Here is a 7,585-nt window from a genome sequence, read left to right as displayed (position 1 = left end):
AGTCCCAGCGATCCCCTTGTCCCCATCTCTTACCTGTTTGAAACTATGAAAACTTGAGTGAATAAGCTGTAGTTTGATTAGCAATTAATTCTTGGAAGGTCTGCAACCTGTGTTTTATAGTCTATAGGACATCAAAATATATGTACTTCCTTTTGGTGGAGAGGTAGAGGTTTGTCTGAGAGAAGCTAAGTGAGGAAACCTCTGTGTAAAAGTGTCTAATTTGCACTCTGCAAACATCACTTCAGGGTTTTGTCTTATCATGTTTCTCAGGATCCATTAACTGAACTGTTCAGCAGCAGAACAAAATTTTTTGTTGGGTTTCTGGAACTCATTTGCCCCCTGCTAGGAATGATAAGAAGTTACATCCTCACTGCAAGAAAGAGACATCCATCCCATTCATTGAATGCACAAGTGAGAACTATAACAAGTGTGTCAAAGATCTTTTAAAAATGCATATTTGATATGTATGTCATGGATTTTATAATGGTTTACCTTGGTATCAAATGGCATATTCCTAATCATTGAATTGTAAGACGTTATCAAATATCCAAAACTGTTTTTCAGTGCTTCTTATAGCTCTTCCTTTTTGTCCTATGATTACTATTTTTCTCTTTCTTTCATGGTATCTCATTCCTGTATTGTTTTATAACCCTTATAACCTCCCTCCTTCATGTGCACTTTGAGTGTTAAAATCTGTGTCAGCAAAATACAGATTCATGGATTTAAACACCATAACGTGCTAATTCAGCAACTTTGACTGGCATCAGATCAGCCAGCAAAGGAAAAGGGGGAAAAAGTCTTTCCTTGTTAAAATCAATGTATCTAGGTTTGGAAGGTAATACAGGACAGTGGGCTCAGTGCGCTGGCTGTGGCTGTCTTTGTTCAACCTTTATAGGCACTTATTCCTTTACCACCAGACCCTTATGGATCAATCTGTTATTGTTTAATGTTTATTAAATAGAAGCTGTAATCAGGATTGAGTCCCCATTGCACTAACTGGTGTACAAATCCATACAAAGGCATTGACTCTTAGTGCTTAAGACAAAAACATTCTTATCTTGGACAAAGGAGGGGTTAGTATCTGTGTTTTATCCAGATGTTTACAGCGTGCATGTCCCTGTGGTATTTGAGCCCCTGTCTGCTGCTCCTATTACACTTGGAAGTCAAGCTTTGGGGATTATGTTATGCTGGAATCTTGTGAACAGCCCTAGCTGTGAAGGAAGGTCAAATTAGAACTCAGCAGACACTTTAATTTACTGCTCAGCAGTTCCTTATATGCTGATAATTTTGCTTGTGGTTTTGTTTTGTTTTTCTAGGACAAAGTACTAAAAAGATGGTTGATGAGGAAGAAGGAGGAGCACAAACTTCTCACTCTCTGAACTTGTATGAAATCAACTTTCAGCATAAGTCCTTCACCCTTCTGCGTCCAATACCACCATTTACCACCAACTGGAGCTTACTGTTCAGCAACCACTCACCTCCCTGAGACTAACTGCTCACAGGTTTTGCCTCTTCCCACAGTACCTGTCTTTATGCCAAGGGACAGAGAAAGGAAGCACATGAGAGAGAAGAGGAAACACTGTCACTTTTATTTCATGTTGATTTTTCTTACGTTGTGGGTGTGTGGCAAGCCATGAACTATATACTGTATGCACTTTATTCTATCTAATAACTAATTCTAATTCTATATAAAATTGAGATATAGATTTCAGTTTTCCCAACCACTCACTCTCCTCCTCCTCAGAGGATGATAGGACACCATACCCTCCAAGAAATGGATGGCAGGTATATTAAAGGGTTTATAGGAAGTGCTTCTCTTTTAGTTAATGGGAGAGGAAAACTTTTTTCTGAAAGAAGGGTAATACAGGGGGTAGAGGACACTTATGGGGAGAAGGATTATAATGTAGCTTTGTAGGAAGTTGGAAAGTTAGTGTTGGGAGAAAGGTTTGCAATGGAGCCTCCTAAGTGGTTGAAGAGGTGTCAGGAATATCCTGTAGTCTTGCAGCCAATGTGGCATTGAGGAGGTAGAGCGTGACCGAGTTACACTGTGGTTACTGAATATTTTTGAGAGGTTCAGAACCTTGTTCATGCCTTCTGTCATTAGGGAGGTGACCATGTCCTCCTTTTGAACTTAGCCACACAAGTGGCAGGGACTAAAACAGCTTGTTTGTGGAGACGGGGCTTTTTCTGAATAAGCTGCTGAATCCTGTGGATATGCTTATGGCATACAGAAGGGATTCTGACAAGGTGCCAAGACTGTTATTTAACCATCACAAGAGATAGACAGGTTCTGGGTGAAGTGAGCATACACTGCCAGTTGTGTGCACCAGGCGGGGGGAAGAAGAGGGCCATACAAACATAGCAGACCTCCTGTCTACCCACCCCAACAAAAGGCTTTTGTTGGTTAGACATGAAGGTCTAGGCTTCCTAGTCATGCTTTCCACAGCTTTGCACTTGTGCAAGTAGGTAGCAAGTCCCCTTGAATCTGCCACATGGAAGTCTTATGTCTTGGCCTTAGGAAAAGACACCTTTCATATCAAAGAGCTGGATGATCCTCTAAAGGTGTAAATCAGATTAAATTATAGCTCCATTAATTTTAACTCAGCTGTGCTGATTTATACCAACTGAAGACCAATTAAAGAAAAGGTGGAATGAGGGCTCAGAAGATTAACATTACATACTTTCAAGCTCACAACTGATAGAGCAGGTGTACTGTCCTTATTGGCAAACCCTGTCCTAAGACTTGAAACAATTTCATACTCTTCCGTGAGAGGAGATGTGAATGTGTGTGTGTGTGCGTGTGTATGTGTGACTGCAGATTTCATTTGTTTCATAAGAAGAAGAATAGTTAGCCAGATAGTTTTTCTGAAAAGATTGGCATGAGTGAATTGAAATAATATGTAGTGTATTAATAAACTAATATTTGCATAGAGATGTTTTGTGGTTTTCCCAATAATTCAAATCTAAAGCATCCATGTGACTTCAGCTTATACGGAAATGACTAGGGAATTTATTCTATCTGCTAAATTGATGACAGATTATTGGCACAGTCCAAAGCTATTAGCAAGAGACATACTGATACTTTTATGCTTTATGAGAAATCATTTTCAACCCTCAGGGTCAAAGTGGGATTATTCTCCACAGGGGGGAAAAAGACAGATACAAACCAGATTGTAAAATTGCTTCAATTCCAGAAAATTTTATCTTATTAAAGGCTAAATTTCCATGTGACATGCTGGGCTGGACTCAGTCATTGTTTACAAATCCTTTGTGTGTAATTGTCGACAAACCCTTTCTCCCCCATATTGACTTCACCTTTAACCAGATGGCAATTCTAAATTAATTGCCACTCATAACCTTATATTTTGGTAGCCTATGTAAGAAGGTTTTGGTCGTTTCAGTTCAACTCCAAGAGGGTCCATATCTAAAAGAGTCCCTTAGCCCAGTGACTCTCAATCAGGGTGCCACAGCCTGACGTGTCTTGAGATCTTTCGAAGGGTGATGCAAGGTTTGAGGAGATAAGCAGATATGCCAAGACAAGAGTGTTCAACCCCCAGCCCACAAGCCAAATCCAGCCCCTGGCAGTGCAGGGCTCCTGGCAAGTGAAAAAAAATTGGTGTCAGGGGAGCAGTGGCACCAGTTCCTTGTTGCCAAATGCTCAGACCTGTGGGGAGCCCCAAAGGCCAGAGACCACAGAATCACAGAAAATTAGCGATGGAAGGGACCTCAGAAGGTCTCTAGTCCAACCCTCTGCTCAATGCAAGACCATCCCAACTAGATCATCCCAGACAGGGCTTCGTCAAGCTGGACCTTAAAAACCTCCAAGGATGGAGATTCTGCCACTGCTCTAGGTAACCCATTCCAGTGCTTTGCCGCTCTCCTAGACAGAAAGGTTTTCCTAATATCCAACCTAAACTTCCCTGGCTGCAACTTGAGACTGTTGCTCCTTGTTCTGTCATCTGTCACCACTAAGAACAGTCTCACTCCACCCTCTTTGGAACCCCTCCTTCAGGTAAAGGCAGCTATCAAATCCCCCCTCACTCTTCTCTTCTCCAGACTAAATAAGACCAGTGCCCTCAGCCTCTCCTCAGAAGTCACATCCCCCAGCCCCCTCAACATTTTTGTTCCCCTCCACTGGCCTCTCTCCAATTTGTCCACATTCTTTCTGTAGTGGGGGGCACAAAATTGGACACAGTACTCCAAATGTGGCCTCACCAGTGCAGAATGGAGGGTCATAATTACTTCCCTTGATCTGCTGGCAACACTCCTACTAATGCAGCCCAGTGTGCTGTTAGCCTTCTTGGCAACAAAGGCATACTAATGACTCATACCCAGTTTATTGTTCACTCTAACCCCCAGGTCCTATTCTGCAGACCCTCCATAACCTTGCATGCTGAATTGGACACAGTGGATCAGATGCACAGAGTGGTGCAGGGCCTGATCTCAGTGTGCAGGGCCAGGGGGAGGTGGTCTGGGACCCCATGTCCCAATCCAGCATGCAGGTGCAGTATGGGATCTCTATCCTAGTACATGGGGTTGGTGGGGGCAGCGTGGGGCCCTCAAGCCTGATCCGGTGCTCAAGGGTGGTATGGAGCACTGAAGTTTGACCCTGGCATGGGGGGCTACTGCAGGGCATGACCCACCCCACTGACTGGCTCCATGCCACTCATCTGACCAGAAGTGATTAAGCACCAGTAAGCAAAGCAAATAAGCACAGGCTCAGGCTTGTCCCTGCCTGGATGATCCCCCACTCCCACTGTCCAGTCACTCTGCAAGGAGGCAAGCACTGTAATATATGAATTAGTTTTTGAAATTGGGTGTCAGTTAATTCACAAAAGTTATGGAGAGTAGTCTCAAGTTGAATAAGGGGTACCCCAAGTCCAAAAATGTTGAGAACCACTGTCTTAGCCCAACAAGCATCAAGGCACACAGCAGGGTTAGCATGCAGAAGCTTGCATTCCCACTGCCCCTTGATGCCAGTTCTATAGATAAAGATTATTCAGTTCTATTTAATATCCTGAGCACATTCTGGTGAGCTCTCATTTTTAGGGAGGAAAGGTTCTGTTTAATTTCTCTTCCTCCTTCTATTTCTCCCATAAGCCCAAGTAATGCGCCATGTAATAAGTGGTGCATAATAAGGAGGGAGATTTCATGGAAAGCTCTGTACAGCTGGTGTCAGCTACCTATGTTAAATTTCCTTAATTAAGAACTGGCTGTTCACTCCATGTGCAAAGTTGGCTTTGGTAGGCACTCTGTTGCAGTTATGAGGAGAATCATGATTAATATTTATTTCTTCCTTACGGGGGCTTGCAAGAGAAAAAGAGAGAGAGGGTGGGAAAAATTGAAGCTTGGGGATTACTCTTGTTAAATAAAAGTTTTAATGAGGAAAAACTAGAAGTTCCAATTCAGTAATATTTCTGTGTCATGGGCAGTGATAAAGAAGTTCTGCAAGGGATTGGTAACCTCTAGCTTCTTTCACTAGAACAGCAGCACTTCTGAGCAGGAATTTAACATCTTATCGTAGTATCCACGTGTCTGTCCAATAATACGTGGCCTTTTCTGCAATCTAGGCAAACTATGAGCTATCACATATCAACCAACACTGCTTCCAGTAGAAAGGTTAACAGCAACCCACAGCAGGCTTGTCAGCTTCACAAGCAATCACTTTTAAAAAATTGGCATCCATACATTCTTCCTGTTATCTTGTACTTTTTCTCTGTTCAAATCTTTGTCCTTAAAAGAAAACTTTAAATGCTACTCATACTTTAAGGAAATATAGAAGTGTCAAAACTCCTTCAAGCCGTGATTTGGCTAGTCAACCCAACAGGAAGTTTGCAATAAGTACAGTCTAATGCCCACTTATTAAACCAAGGCTGGATCTCTTCCCTAGATATGACAAAAGCCCACTCAATTTGTCTACAATGACAGTAACACAAACATAAGAGAAGCCTGTGGTGTGCAGTCAGTCTGTCAGTCATCTGCTTACAGGGGTAATTGCATTTCCTCTCATAATACCAGCTGGCAGCAGTTCAGCGATTCTTTCAAATTGTTCTTTCGTGCTTCCTGTTAGAAGGAAAGCAGTAGGGACTCTTTCAGATGAAGCACAGTCTTTCTAGCAAGAGAACAGACTCTTACTGGATATATTCTTCAACATTTTGCAAGATTTATTGCCAGCCTCAACAGGGACCACTGCAGTCAAAAGTTTGTACTGAAATGGTTGTCACAGGGCATGTCTACACATGAAACAAATGCTATTTGGCTTTGATGCACAGTAAATTTACTGCTCAGTAAATTAATTTACTGCACAGTAAGTGCCTGCACGTGTAGACAGTGATACTTTACTACACAGTAAATTAGGCTACTGTGCAGTAAACAACTCATGTAGACATGGCCACAGGCTGTGATGAACTGAAGTCTTGTCTCCATGAACAAATCCCTAGGGCAAATTAACTTAGCAATGGTGAGGCCTCAGCCCAAGTAGAAAAACACCAAATTCCTCCTAGCTCTATTAGAGTAGTTCAAATTCCTTCCAGGTCAGTTAGTTCAATAGGAGAATGTGAAAATTCCAGACAGAACTTCAGGTTCTCCTTCTCCATGTGTAATGAGGTTAATACCTATATCAGGTGGATGCAGCATGGATTAGCTAGAACAAGTAAAATCCTGTGCAAATATGGAATATTAAAGAGTGGAAAGTATTTCAAACTAACAGAAACATTCACTGATTTTTCCACACCAATTTTTCTATGGACAAATTGGCTGCAATTGGCTTCCATGCCTGAAGCTAAAATATGCCTTGAGGAGAAACATTTTTTGTATTTAAAGTTACATTATACAATGATTAACGATAATACATTTAGTTATGGGGAGAGCAATGCAATGTCAATTACAGCCACAAAACAAGCATTGGGTATAGCATAGCATTGGCATCTTGTTCAGAATGTTGCCAAGCGACAGCATAATAGTGGTGGGTGAAACAATTCAGATACTACATATCCTGCAGTGCCTGTATGCCCATTAACATCAAAATGGAATACTACAACCGTTTTGCAGGTGTCATAGCATGAGGTTACCCTGTCAGGCTCATGGGCTAGGGACAGAAGTTACACATAAATTGGTTTAAGTGATCAGAAGCTGATTTAAACCTGTTACAGAATAGAAGCTCAGTGCATATAAACCAGTTTCAAAATGGCTGAAACTGGTTTAAGATAAATCTGCTTGAATGTAACATCAGACTTAACTGATTTGGGTCAAATTGGTTTATGGAACTTCTGCCCCAGGCCCCTTTCTAAGTTCAAGTTAAAGCACAGTCCCTCCACATCCCAGCATGCTTTGCATCCCTGGGCTGTGCTGAACTGGGCTGTGCTGTCTGCCTGCTCTAGAGAGCAGGGCTGGCCCCACCCCTCTGCTCCCTACCTGGAGCAGTGAAGGCTGGCTGACAAGGGGGTGGGAGGGACAAGCCTGGCTAGGGATGCAGCCCAGTCTATGGGGAACTGCCACCCCCAGGCAAACCCCAGCTGGGATCTGGAGCCAAGGAGAGGGGTTAAACACCCCTTCCCCTGCTCAAATTTACTGCTGGCTGTAACAG

At 42.6% G+C, this 7,585-nt stretch overlaps 1 protein-coding gene across 2 annotated transcripts in view; it reads left to right on the top strand.

Annotated features, from left to right (window-relative positions):
• CUNH15orf52 (chromosome unknown C15orf52 homolog) overlaps positions 1-3,231 on the top strand; it is a 131,604-nt gene extending 128,373 nt beyond the window's left edge. For both annotated transcript variants that reach the window (XM_019518999.1, XM_019518998.1), the window contains one exon: positions 1,317-3,231. The gene's annotated coding sequence lies outside the window, so the exon portion shown is untranslated. The remainder of the gene's footprint in view (positions 1-1,316) is intronic.
• The last annotated feature ends 4,354 nt before the right edge of the window (positions 3,232-7,585 follow it).

This window comes from Gavialis gangeticus, unplaced genomic scaffold (genome assembly GCF_001723915.1).
Source record: "Gavialis gangeticus isolate Ggan-Ray unplaced genomic scaffold, GavGan_comp1, whole genome shotgun sequence".
NCBI lineage: Eukaryota > Metazoa > Chordata > Crocodylia > Gavialidae > Gavialis > Gavialis gangeticus.
Note: the sequence above shows the minus strand (reverse complement) of the source record. Positions and strands in the feature narration are given on the sequence as shown.